General features: G+C 33.0%; 1 protein-coding gene across 5 annotated transcripts in view; it reads left to right on the top strand.

Moving 5' to 3' along the window:
* The window catches only part of LOC129941766 (rab11 family-interacting protein 3), a 248,386-nt gene that overhangs the window by 47,807 nt on the left and 187,809 nt on the right, over nt 1-12,770 (top strand). For all 5 annotated transcript variants that reach the window (XM_056050492.1, XM_056050489.1, XM_056050491.1 and 2 more), the window contains exon 2: nt 5,467-5,497. The gene's annotated coding sequence lies outside the window, so the exon portion shown is untranslated. The remainder of the gene's footprint in view (nt 1-5,466; nt 5,498-12,770) is intronic.

The raw sequence follows: 12,770 nt of genomic DNA, 5'->3' as shown, positions 1-12,770 counted from the left end.
TGTTTTGTGTAGACCCAGGCAACGTCGCAGACATTGTCTCTCAAACACCCAAATCTTTTCCATTTGAGATGGGCCAAAGTTGAACCATACCGGGCACCCATAGGCAATCATCGGCCGGATAAGGGCCATGTAGCAAATTACCTTCACCTTGCTGTCAAGACGGCTGCTAAAAAACAACAGTTATGTCAGGGCAAAAGCTCCCATAGCTCTGGCCAGAGCAGCACTCATACAAGTACTGATCTCATCAGATTCAAACGAACTTTACTACACTTTTAATCGCCAGTGGCTGTCAATTTGATCCAGTGTTCACTAGATTTTTCCAGTTCTGTCTCGTATCAATTGAAGCTCCAGCGGAGTCCTGAACAGAATAGTTTCGCATTTCTGAAAGTTGATTTTCAACTTCCAGTCATCGCAATATTGCTGGATCTTGTCGAACATCCTGCAAAAGTGTCTTTATAGTCTGTTTAACTTTAGATACAAACCCTCTAACCATACGGTGTCGAAGGCCTTCTCCAAGTCAACCAGACAAGCACCCGTACATTGCCTTTTATATTTGTTCCACTGGATATCAGAAACAAGCTTAGACGCAGCATAAATAATGTCCTGTCCCGCCTTAAAGCCGAACAGATTATCCGGAATTATTTTGTTGTTCTCAGGCCACTTAGAAAGAGCTCTTTTTATAATCTACCTTACTGATTCTCGGCAGAAGACTTATCAACATTATTTGCCATTAATGGATAATGGTAAGTAGGGTATGTCGCTTTAACAATTCAAGACAGCATTGGGTTGTCAAAACATTAAATTCCTTGCGGTTTTTTATTCCTCTTTGAATAATGTTGTTTAGGTCAGAATTTAGTGAGCTTATTATATTTTGACGTTGCTGTGACTCTGAAAACGAATATGAAAAGCTAAGAATACTTTTGTCAGCGAAACATTGGATTCGAAGTTGTTGACAGGAGATCATTTATACCCATGAGAGAGTGAAGAAGCGTTGGAGATAGAACAGAGCCCTGGGGCACACCAGCATTTATTTTGAATGATCCCAAAGGAAATAATTAAACGGTGAAGGAGAGATTTATTAAAACCAAAAGCACGCATTTTCTATAAGAGAAAATGTTTTTGAAATGTCAAGTGTAATAGGCTTACTTTCTCGGAAACGATATAGAAATTTGCTCAAATGTTCGGTGAGACTAACCATGAAATCACCACAGTGAACCTATTGCAATGAAAGGCATACTGTCAGTCATTATTTTCAATCTTCGAGATATATCTTTAGCTGATAAAAAAATAGCGTTCCCATGAGCTTGTAAAGAAGAAACGTAAGTGAAATCGGTCGGTAATTAGAGGGTTTGGAATATTCGCCTTTTTTGCTACGTAAATGCTTTTTCCATCCGCTCGCAAACGAGGCCAGAGGAGTAGAATCAATGAATAAGCTTACACAGTAACTCTGCAAGCGTTGAAGAACACCTCTTTAGAACAATTGTAGGGATGCAATCCGGATCAGCGGATTTATGTAATTTAAGATCTCTTAGGACTCTTGCCACAAAACGAGAGCGAAAAAAGATCGGTACCATAGAATCACTAACGCACTCTAGTTCGGGTGGAGTCTAGGCAAATTGCCTAGTGAAGAGATTAGCTTTCTCAAAAGAACTTACACATTCAGTGTCATTGACAACGAGCGTAGAACCGAGGAAGAGGAAGAATTTCTCATGTTTTTAAAAATGATTACAAATTTGTACAGTCTTTGGGACATTGTGGTCATTTTTGGTCATGCTCGCATCGAACCATACGTTTCCCTTAGGTCTGATAACCCTGTTTGGGATAAAAGTTCTCACTCCTAGGTGAATCAAACTTGTAATCATATCAGTGCTGGTATCAACGTCACTATCGAGGAAGCATAGTGATCAGTCAAAAATCCTGAAATAATTATTTAGACTGTCCCAGTTAGACTTCTCATAATTCCAAGCAGTTCCCTTATGCGTCCTTTATTTATATGGAGAGTTTTGACACGATAAATTTGCGGATATAACACAATGGTCAGATGTGAGGAAAGGAGATAGAACACTATTAGTGTACTTATCAAGGTCAGAGAAACAAGTCAAGAGTGTTTTCTGCTCAACCTTAATACACCTGTGCGAAAATCTCAGCACACTTTTCTTTGGGTGTTCTTTGACCCGAATGTTGAAGCTATTAAGAATTGTGTACATTGAAATAATCCGTAACTTCGAATTCAGTGCGAGGTCAATGTGAAGTCACTTGCTCCAAAAAGTATTCTAAAATTGGGCCTTTCTTCGATAATGGTGAATATTTTCATTCCATATCTTCCAATGGGAATTTTAAAACATGGATATTTTCAAATAAACTTATAAATGAAAAATATAATATATTGAGCATGGAAAGTAAGTATGTATTTATTTTATGAAAATTACTTTTCCTAAAATGGCTCTTACAAGATTTACTTGTTTAAAAACTTTATTGTAAAAAACTATGTCTTATGATCAAAAGTAATGTCTTTTTCAATGAACCATATTTCCTAAAAATTTACAAAACTTCTTTCGAAATTGTCTCGAAAGTTTAAATATGGCCGAACATTATTTTTTTTTCATAACTTATTATTTGAAAATAATATTTATTTGTCTTTTTTAAGATTTTAGTGTTTTATGTCATCAGTTATTTAAAATTCTTCTTGTTTTTAAAATATTTTCTTTTGACAACTTCTTCTGACATTAATTTAAGAAGGATTTATTTTTTAATAATTAAGTTCGAATACTACTTTACTAAAGCATATTTTAAAACTATATGAATTGATATAAAATGTTGGTATATTTTTGTGTTTATATGCATGAAATTAAAAAATAACGATATCGTTTGCCAGTACATCGCCATCAGTTGAAGTTTTTTAATAAACTCATTTCTATGGAAGTTCAAAAAAATCGAAATACCCAATGGAACCAAACACTCAGCCAGTTACAGAAAAATGATAAACCTTTCTGGAACATTGCTAAAATTATAAAAAATAAGACAAGAATAATTCCTGCGCTTAAAATATCTAATGAGGTCCTTTATACTGATAGTGAAAAGGCAAATGCTTTCGCTGTAGAATTCAGAAAAAACCATGAGGTATCCCAACAGCTAAGTGACCTAGATACTATAAGTTTGGTAGACGCTGCCTCTTATAGAATTTTATCTTCTGTAACAGAAACACCCCAAGATGAATACGTATCTGTTGATGATGTTTCCGCCATAATAAAAGAGTTGCAAGTAAGGAAAACTGATGGACTTGATAATATAAAAAATGTATACCTCAAAAATTTACCCAAGTCAGGAATAAAGTATCTAACGTTTATTATCAACGCCTGTTTGAAGAATCAATACTTTCCTGAAACCTGGAAAATAGCGAAGGTCATACCAATATTGAAAGCTGGTAAGGACAGGGAAAATCCTAGTAGCTATAGGCCAATCAGTCTTCTTAGTAGTTTGAGTAAAGTGTTCGAAAAAGTAATAAAAAAAAAACTCAACTTATTAATTGAAGAAAAACATATTTTTCCAGACCAACAGTTTGGATTTAGGAGCCACCACAGTACTTCACATCAAGTCCTTAGGATTTGTAACATTATCAAAAATAATCGTTCTGAAGGAAGATCTACAGGTATGGTCCTTTTAGATATTGAAAAAGCTTTCGACTCTGTTTGGCATAATGCTCTTATTTACAAATTAGAAACATTCGCGATTCCAAGTTTTCTCATAAAAACAATTCAAAGTTTTTTATCAGGAAGATGTTTTCAAGTGTACGTTAATAAATGTAAATCCGTGTTAGTTAATATTCAGTATGGTGTCCCTCAAGGTTCAGTTCTTGGTCCTGTCTTATACAATGTGTACACGTCTGATTTTCCACAGCTACCTTATTGTGATTCAGGGATTTATGCAGATGACACCTGCATACTCTCTTCGCATGAGTTTGGTCTCAATATTGAGACCTATCTTCAAAATGCACTTCATATTTTAATGAGATATTATCACAAATGGAAAATTAAATTAAATGCTGGAAAGATAAAATCAATCTTTTTCTCGAGAAAAAGAAAGCGATTATTTCTTCCCAGTAATGAGCTGGAAGTCAATGGTGCTACTATAAAATGGGAGTCCAATGTGCATTATCTAGGAATAAACCTTGACAAGCGGCTTATCTTTAAAGAACATATAAGTAAAATAATTAAAAAAGTTAATATTGCAATTAAAATGCTGTACCCGCTTATAAATAGAAAATCGCATTTAAGTACTGAAAATAAGATAATTATACAAAAGGTTGTGTTTCAAGCAATGTTGTTGTATGGATGTCAGGTGTGGGGTAATTGCGCAATCTCCCATATTAAAAAACTCCAAGTGTGTCAAAACAAAATTTTAAAAATGATGCTTAATCTACCCTGGCATTATTCAACTAATGATCTTCATAATCAAACAGGTGTTCAACTGATTTGCACAAGAATTCGAAAATTAACTGATAATTTCTTAATGAACTGTGATATTTCTGACAACCCTTTGGTAGTGCAATTAAACACTTAAAAACACTTAAAAATGTATTTATCTATTTTTGTTACTTATTACTTACTATTTATTGTTTATTATTTATTATTTATTATTTATTATTTATTATTTATTATTTATTATTTGTTATTTATTATTTATTATTTATTATTTATTATTTATTATTTATCATTGATTATTGATTATTTATTATTTGTTATTTGTTATTTGTTATATGTTATTTATTATTTATTATTTGTATATGTTATTCATTAATTTATATTTACTAAGCTTATTTATTTTTATTTATTTATTACTTACTATTTATGGTTATTTATTTATTATTTGTTATTTATTATTTATTATTTGTTATTTACTATTTACTATTTATTATTTATTATTTGTTATTTATTATTTAATATGTGTTATTTATTTTTTTTTTATTATTATTATTAAGTTAGTACCTGCTTTTGGATTTTAGATTTTGTTGCAAAATAATTTGCTTGTTTATTTATTTATTTACTATTAATTTATATGTTATATATATATATATATGTTTAAATAACTTATTTATTTATTTATATTTATTCAATTAAAATTCAACTTTTTTATTACTCTACGTATCCTATGTGTTTAAAAATTCAATCTATTTCTTACTGAATTGTTTGTTTTACTTAAATGAAGGTTTTTATCATATTTTCCTTCAAAATATAAATGTTTTCTTTTTGTAATTATAATGTTGTAAAAATAACTTATTCAGTAGAAAGATATATTTTTAATATCAAATCTCTGTGTAAACTGAGCGGTAGCAAACCAAATAATATTTTAAAGAAAGAAATAAAATATCTATCTATCTATCTAAAAAATAATGAAAGCTTTTTATATCAAAATATTTAACAACTTCAAGATTTTTAATAAAAGTTTCTTTTTTTCTTTCCTTTGCAGAACTGGCGGCTTAAAAATAATTCACAATAAGGTAATTTGATTAATTTGCAGCATAAATAATAATTAATGTTAAGTAACCCCTCAAAACATGACCAGACCACATACAAAATAATTAAGTCATTGAATTTGCAGACCATTGCTAAATATTTCTTCACCCAAATTGTTGATAGTAAAATTACTGAAATGGAAATTTCAACAAAATTTCCCACTCAAACTATAATTTTCATTTTTTATTTTTATTTTGATTTCTTGTTTCTTTTCTTTTGTTTGTTGGTTTGTTGCATAAGTAACTTAAAAAGGGTGCTCTAAATACAAGCCTCACGTGAGTGTCTCTCTGTGTGGCATACATAAGAAACTTTAACCAATTTAATACAAAAGTAAATTAAAATAAAACAAAAATAAAAACAATAATCCCACGCTTTGGTTAATTTCATTTTCAACCTTTTTTTATTTTTGATCGCGCGCTTCAGTGCTTTTATTCACTACAGACAGAGGGCGCATGTGGTATGTAAGTGAAATAAAGTCACAACCTTATGTACCTTTACCTACATCGAAGACGTCCGACTTTGTTTTTTATTTTAATTATGTACTTCCGTATATAGCTTGTTTAAAATGTCGTTGATCTGCAAAAATTCAAAAGTTAAAACATCTTTTCGAAGTTTTTAAATTGAAAAAGGGCTGAGGGTTCCACACATAAGTTGTGGTCATTGAAGTGAAACTTTAGATGTTCGTATCAAGTATGTACGCAATTAAGTATTATAGTCTTCTAGCATTGGTATCTAAAGTGAAAATTTGTAAAAATAATAAAAGAAGCAAAACATTGTATTCATTAATCACTGTCATGGTTCTTTCTTCTTTAATGGGGGCTTTTACTATTAACTTGGGCAGGGAAATTGGGGTATTTCTGTAAAGTTTTGTATTTATTTGTTGCACAGTTGTTTTGCTAATTAAAAAAAAATGTAAAAACATGCCACAGCCAAACATTTTTTTTTTTTAGATTCTGTAAAAATGTGGAATTGCTGAATTCTTTCCTTAAAATCCTAACTGAAGGCCTAAAACAAAAGGTGACACAATTATTGATTTGAACTATCTCAGAATTTTGTGTAGTCCTTTTACATAAATTATCTTATCGGTGTTTTAAGAAGAGAACAATCCCGTAAGAAGTTCCTTGTGACGGTTGAATACACTATATATCTTTATTTAATAAGTACGACTTTCGATCAGTCTTATTTTTTTACTACTTTTCCTATTGTAAAACTGGACGTATTGGCGTCCAAAGCTTCGAAAGTTGCTGGTTTATCGGTATAGGTCTATAAAAAGTAATCAAGAGGTGTTAAGTTACACAAACAAAGGGGCCAATAAACTTGACCACTTCTGGAAATAAAGTCGTCACCAAATTGTCCTCGATGTTTAGCTGATTAAAAGTGTTAACCCACACAAAACCAATTTGGTCCCAATTTCGAGGAAATACAAAATTCCTTATGCTAACCCTCCCTATTGTAAAGGTTCCTAGACAAGGCTAAGTATCTAGGTCTTATTTTGGACTAAACTAAACTAAGAACTAAAACGGTACAGACAATAAAGAGTAAAAACAAAACTACTTTAGCTCGCTTTTCTTGCAAAAAAGCTATTAGTACCGTTGTTTTTTTGGCATTCTATAAATATTATAGTAGAAAATTCCCAAAAAAACGCATTGGCAGTAGCCAGATTTTTGTATTTTAAAATTGGTGCAACTGAATGAAGATCTGTAAGAATAATAATAAAAAAATTCACAAATAGAAGAAAGTTTTGTGAATATCAAAAGTTAAAATTGACTTCAGCAAAAACAAAAACTAACTAAAACTTATAAAATGCACAATTTTAAGAAGAAATGGTAAGAAAACATCTAAAAATTGAGATTCTATAAAAATAGTTCATTTAACAATTCCAGTTTTGACATAAAATAAGAACTTCAAGAAGAGGGTTTGTTCGTAGACTACTACATAAGTGAAAAGATTTATTTAATCTAAACTAAGATAAACTTTTGGTGGAAAGATAGCAAAACTTAACTATCTTTTCTATTGTTTTCTTTTGCAAAATAAGCCCAGTTAGTCCATTTTCATTTACAAAACTAAATAATGTCAACAGTAGAAGATTGATTTTTTTTTGCCAATGGAAAACAGATGATTCCAAATGCACAACTACTCAACGCACACTGCCATCAAGATACGAATGCAATATCGATCGTACCAACATTTTAGTGGAAATCACAGAAGATCCATTCGAGACTCGTATAAATGTTAAAAACACATCCATAGTAAGATTCTACTTTAACTTTTATCGGTAGTATTTATACTACGGCATTGTTTTTGTTATTCGTGTAAAATCCTGCTTTACTATTGATAGATTTTCCAACAAAACACGGTTAGTAATAAATGAGGCTTACAACCCCGGATTACGCATTCGTTATACACATCGGTAATGAGACCGATTTTACTACACGGTGTCTCAGTTTTGTAGATTAATCTAGAAAAAGCTTTACACCGTGACAAACTAGCTTGCTATGCATAAGAGGATCGCTTCTCACGACCCCATCTGGGACACTGGATACCCTACTCTACCTAACACCTCTTGACATACCTAGCACACAAATAGCTGCAAGCTCTGCTACTCAACACAAAACTTCATTGCATTGGGTTAACAACAAAATTGGACACTCCGTAACTCTTAAGTATTTAGAATTAATTCCAAAGCACAGAGACTACAACTCGACAGAAACTTTCAGATTTCTCTACCTTCTAGATCTTTCTTGGAGGATATGGCATTCCTTGAAGTAGGAGTCAATCTACTTTTATGCAGATGGTTCAAAAATAAATGAAGTTATTGGTGGAGGTGTGTACCCTGAACGACTGAAATTAAGTCCCTCATTCCGCCTTTCAATCATTTTAGTGTGTTCCAGGTGGAACTTTTGGCGATAAAAGAAGTCCTTTCTTGGCTTAAAGAAAATGTTACATCTGATATCCTCATTCTGTATAGTCCATACCTGTATAGTCCATACCTGAACTTTTTCTGGATGCAGGACCCTAAATACATTCCATATGAATTCGTAAAGCGGATGAACTCGCTAGAAATGGTCAAGCACAACTCTTCTTATTCCACGTGTCAAGTCACGAAAAACATCTGCCTACCCTAGATTTAAAGCGCTTTAGGTGAGCCCTCGAATGACTTTTGCAGACGGTGTATGGATGAGGAAGAGGAATAAACAGTTCTTCACATCCTCCGTTCAGGGCATGCTGTAGCTCATAAACGCAAGACTTACCTAGGAGAATTCTATAACGATCAAAACGATCGCAATCATATTAACGTAATCAATCTTTTACATTGTACAAACTGGTTTCATAGAGCATAGAAGAAAGCCTCAAGATTCATGTAGTATCAGAAAGGGCCATTTAACTGGCCTAAGTGTGTCTTACTCTATCAATCTAACTTAACCTTGCCTTAGCTGATTAATTTTTGTAACAAAAAATCCAGACAGCACGGCTCTATGCCGTAACGGCATATCCTTACTCATTTCAAAGAAATAGTTACCGCTGTCATCACTATCGTGTAAGCTTCACCAAATGCCTTGAGGATTGTTAGGAAGCCATTTTACCAGAAACCTACTTTATCACCAAAAACCTTAAAATTGACCAAGTGTTCTATAAACTTCGAGAATAGATTTATTTTCACTGCAAAGAATTGCCAACAAAGTTAGACATTTTCAAATGTCAAATCATTAGCAAAAACCATCTAATCATTGGAAGCAGCTAACAAAACACCGTTTGTATCCACCATTTTGAATGTGTTGAATGTTGAAATATTATTAACATTCTTTTCAATAAAAGTTTTGATTTGTATACGATTATGTGCTAAAAATCTACACCAGCTGATCACTCATAAAATGTATGATAAATTCTTCATAAATCTAGGTCTCAAGTTGAAAAAGCTAAAGATCTATTCTCCAACAAAACGGTAGTGCCACGGTCATAGTCGTATATATAAAATACATAACCGCTAACTTCTTTACAACAAAAAACCTATCTTTTGCTAAATCTTATATAATTTTTCTTTTTACGGTTGTGGTAAGACTCGTACAACCATCCTAGCGGACTCCCAAGTGCAAAAAAAGATCCCCAACACTTCTTGAGAAACCGAAGAATTCCATTTATTTCCTTGTTCTTAGTTCTTACATACATTCAAACTTAGCCAAGTAATCAAGATTGTTAATTATCTTTCTTCACCTCTTTTGTAAAGAAGAACAAAAAAAAAGTTGAAAAAAGAACACCTTAAGGAATTATTCATCGAGTCTCAACTTTTCTTCAGACACTAAAGCCGATTTCTGAAATGCAGATCGTCGAACCGTTGCGATGCGTTGCTAGTGATGATGATGAGATTATTTTCAGCTTTTTGTACCTCACTTGAGAGGTAGATACATCTAAACGTAGCCACCTAGAATCACCTTGGTACATAAACTCTTTACATATAATAGTCTTCACTTCAACTTGGAGAATCTAGAGGATGCACTGCAAGTGTATATTTAGTTTTTGCAATAATTTCCACCAGCAGATTTATTCTCTGGGTTTTCTTCGTTCTTCTAAAAAATAAGTCATTACCTGACGTACCTTTACTAAAGAGCAATAAAATCCCTTATAATGATGAATAACGACGTCGCGTCGATGGACTGCTGAGAAAATGCCATTATTTCATCAAACCTTGGTGATGGCGCTGATCTGTTGACGGCGACGACGAGAAGCTGGCGCTGTAGCTGACTAGCTTGGTGCGAGAATAATAACAATTACAATCTAAAAACTCATAGTATATTATTGCATCTAATTGTGCACTCATTGTGGTAAGCAATCAGCGCAAGATGTTATGATGATGATTCGACGTATCTCAGGCGTCGTCGATCTGCAATCTTCAATCTCTAATTTCAGTCTATAAGTCCCAGCATCAGCCATCAGCAATCTAAAAATGACTTTATAGTTACATAGTCATGAGAGATTTAGTTTCAGGTAATTTCATTGTTTTAAAAACGTGGAAACCTCTTTAGAAGCATGCAAAACCCATCTTGATGGTTAACCAAGATCCATCTTGTAACCGGGTATTGCTTTAAGTATAAGTTTTATTTTATGTAGGTAATATGACAACAATAATATTTCAGTACCGGGTATCGGGTTGAGGCTAGAGGTACGTATGTTGGTCCCACACTCTAAACCTTCAAAATGTTTTAATATGTAACAGCTTGACAGAAATATATTGTGCACAGTGGAATAGACAATGTTAGTTTTCTGAACAATTGCTCAAAAGTAATATTTTTCAGAAACAGATTTCTTTACATAAAATTTGACACTTTCACAACAGATCCTCCCGATGAGGTATATTATTAAGACTTATCATTTCTAATCTCATTTTGATAATTGTCGATATGAGCTCCTGTTTGTTCTCGAACGTAGTTACGTTCGCATAAATTGTGATTTAGATGGTTGTACACAGATCAGCTGTGCACCGAGGCTTCAGTTTCATTAATAGCGTCGACTCTCAGTTTGTCATCTAAATTTGCAATAAGATTCCGGATGTCGTTATGGCAGTAAATACCATTTTCAACAATTATTCGACAGTCCGTTTTACAGTAGGCAGCGTGGTCTTCTAGCTTTTTATACCACAGATTATTCTTCTCAATTGTTTTCAATGCCAGAATTCTTGGGAGTCTTTCATCTGGCACTTTAAAAACTTTTTTGATAGAATCAACATGACATTTAATAGTTTTGATGAAAAGCGGTGATAGGTCTGTCTCAATTGAGTTCATATAGTTTGGGGTGTTTTTCGGTAAACGAAATAATCTTTTAATGAAGAACCTCTGATTTTTTTTGACCTTTTCAAACTTCTCCCCTCCCGACAAAGACCTTCTGTTTAACACTATGTGGTATTGAATGGTTTAAGAAGCGTTTCTTCCATGTTGAGGATATTGCACTTTTAGATTTCATCAGCTTTTCTTTAAGGTGTGTATTAAGATTGCTGGTTATGGTAAATCCTAGGTAGTTGTAGGCTTTAACAATCTCCATTGGTTCTCTGTTATAGTGCCATCTCTCATTCCTGATTGTTCTACTAGAACCATTTCGGAATATCATCGCCTTGGATTTGCTCAAATTGACTTTCAGATTCCATAACCGGCAATATACATTCAATCGGTTAATCATCAACTGTAGGGTTTCGGGCGAGTAATCAAACAGTATGACGTCATTTGCAAAAAAGCAGGGCTTTGAGTTACCTCGATATTTTAATTTCTCCAGGAAGAAAAACAATCAGGTTCTCTATGAACAAAGCAAAACGATTTGGGCTTAAATTGCATCCTGGCTTGACTCCCATCTTCGATTCGAAACTCTTCGACTTTTCGGCGCCATTCTATACCGCTCCCTTATTTTCGTCATAGATGCTTTCTAGTACATGCCCAAATTTGTCAGACATCCCATAATTGAAAAGCTTGAAGAATAGTGATGAACGTTCAACGGTATCAAAAGCTGCCTTGAAATGGACAAAAAATACCTAGAGCTTCTTTTTTTGTTCAAAAATATTGTCGATAGTCGAGTAGCCACTTCTAAAACTTGCCTGAAATTCCCCAAGCAACTTTTTATAATGAATGCAACGGAACAACGGAAGGATATCCCAGGGTAGTTGGATGGATCATGAATCTTGCCTTTCTTGAGTATGGGAAAAATTAAGGAATTTTTAACTTTTCTGGTAGTATAGTATGAACAATTGTATTGAAAGCCGATGTTAAACTTATACCATCAGGTCGTAAAGCTTTTCCGTCCTTCAATTTCAATAGTACGGTGTTAACTTCGCCGTGAGTTTTGACTATGACACTAACCAAAATATCATTCGAGTACGAAGGTTAAGCGTATTGGAAAGTAACGTGAAGTGATTATGCAATGCATCGATATTTAGTTTCAAACTGATTTTTAGTTTTGCTCCATTTAATTGGTTAATGGCCATCCACAACTCCTTGCGTGCTTTTTCGCAATCAACGTCGAACCATCGTTCTTTACTTTTAAGAATGTTTTCCTGGTATTTTCTTGATTCCGGGCATGAAAGTTTTATAATTTATTCAATTTCGCCTATACAAATTCGAGTCACCTTTTTACTTTCAATTCAATTATTGATTAAGTACTTTAAAATTCTTAAAATGTTTATTTACTTTTTTATTTATTGATACTTCTGAAAGCAACAAATAATGTAAGATTTAAAAGAAGATTAAAAAAAGAGGCTGAGATGCAACCCACACTGAT

This window comes from Eupeodes corollae, chromosome 1 (assembly GCF_945859685.1).
Source record: "Eupeodes corollae chromosome 1, idEupCoro1.1, whole genome shotgun sequence".
In the NCBI taxonomy this organism is placed as follows: Eukaryota; Metazoa; Arthropoda; class Insecta; order Diptera; family Syrphidae; genus Eupeodes; species Eupeodes corollae.
Note: the sequence above shows the minus strand (reverse complement) of the source record. Positions and strands in the feature narration are given on the sequence as shown.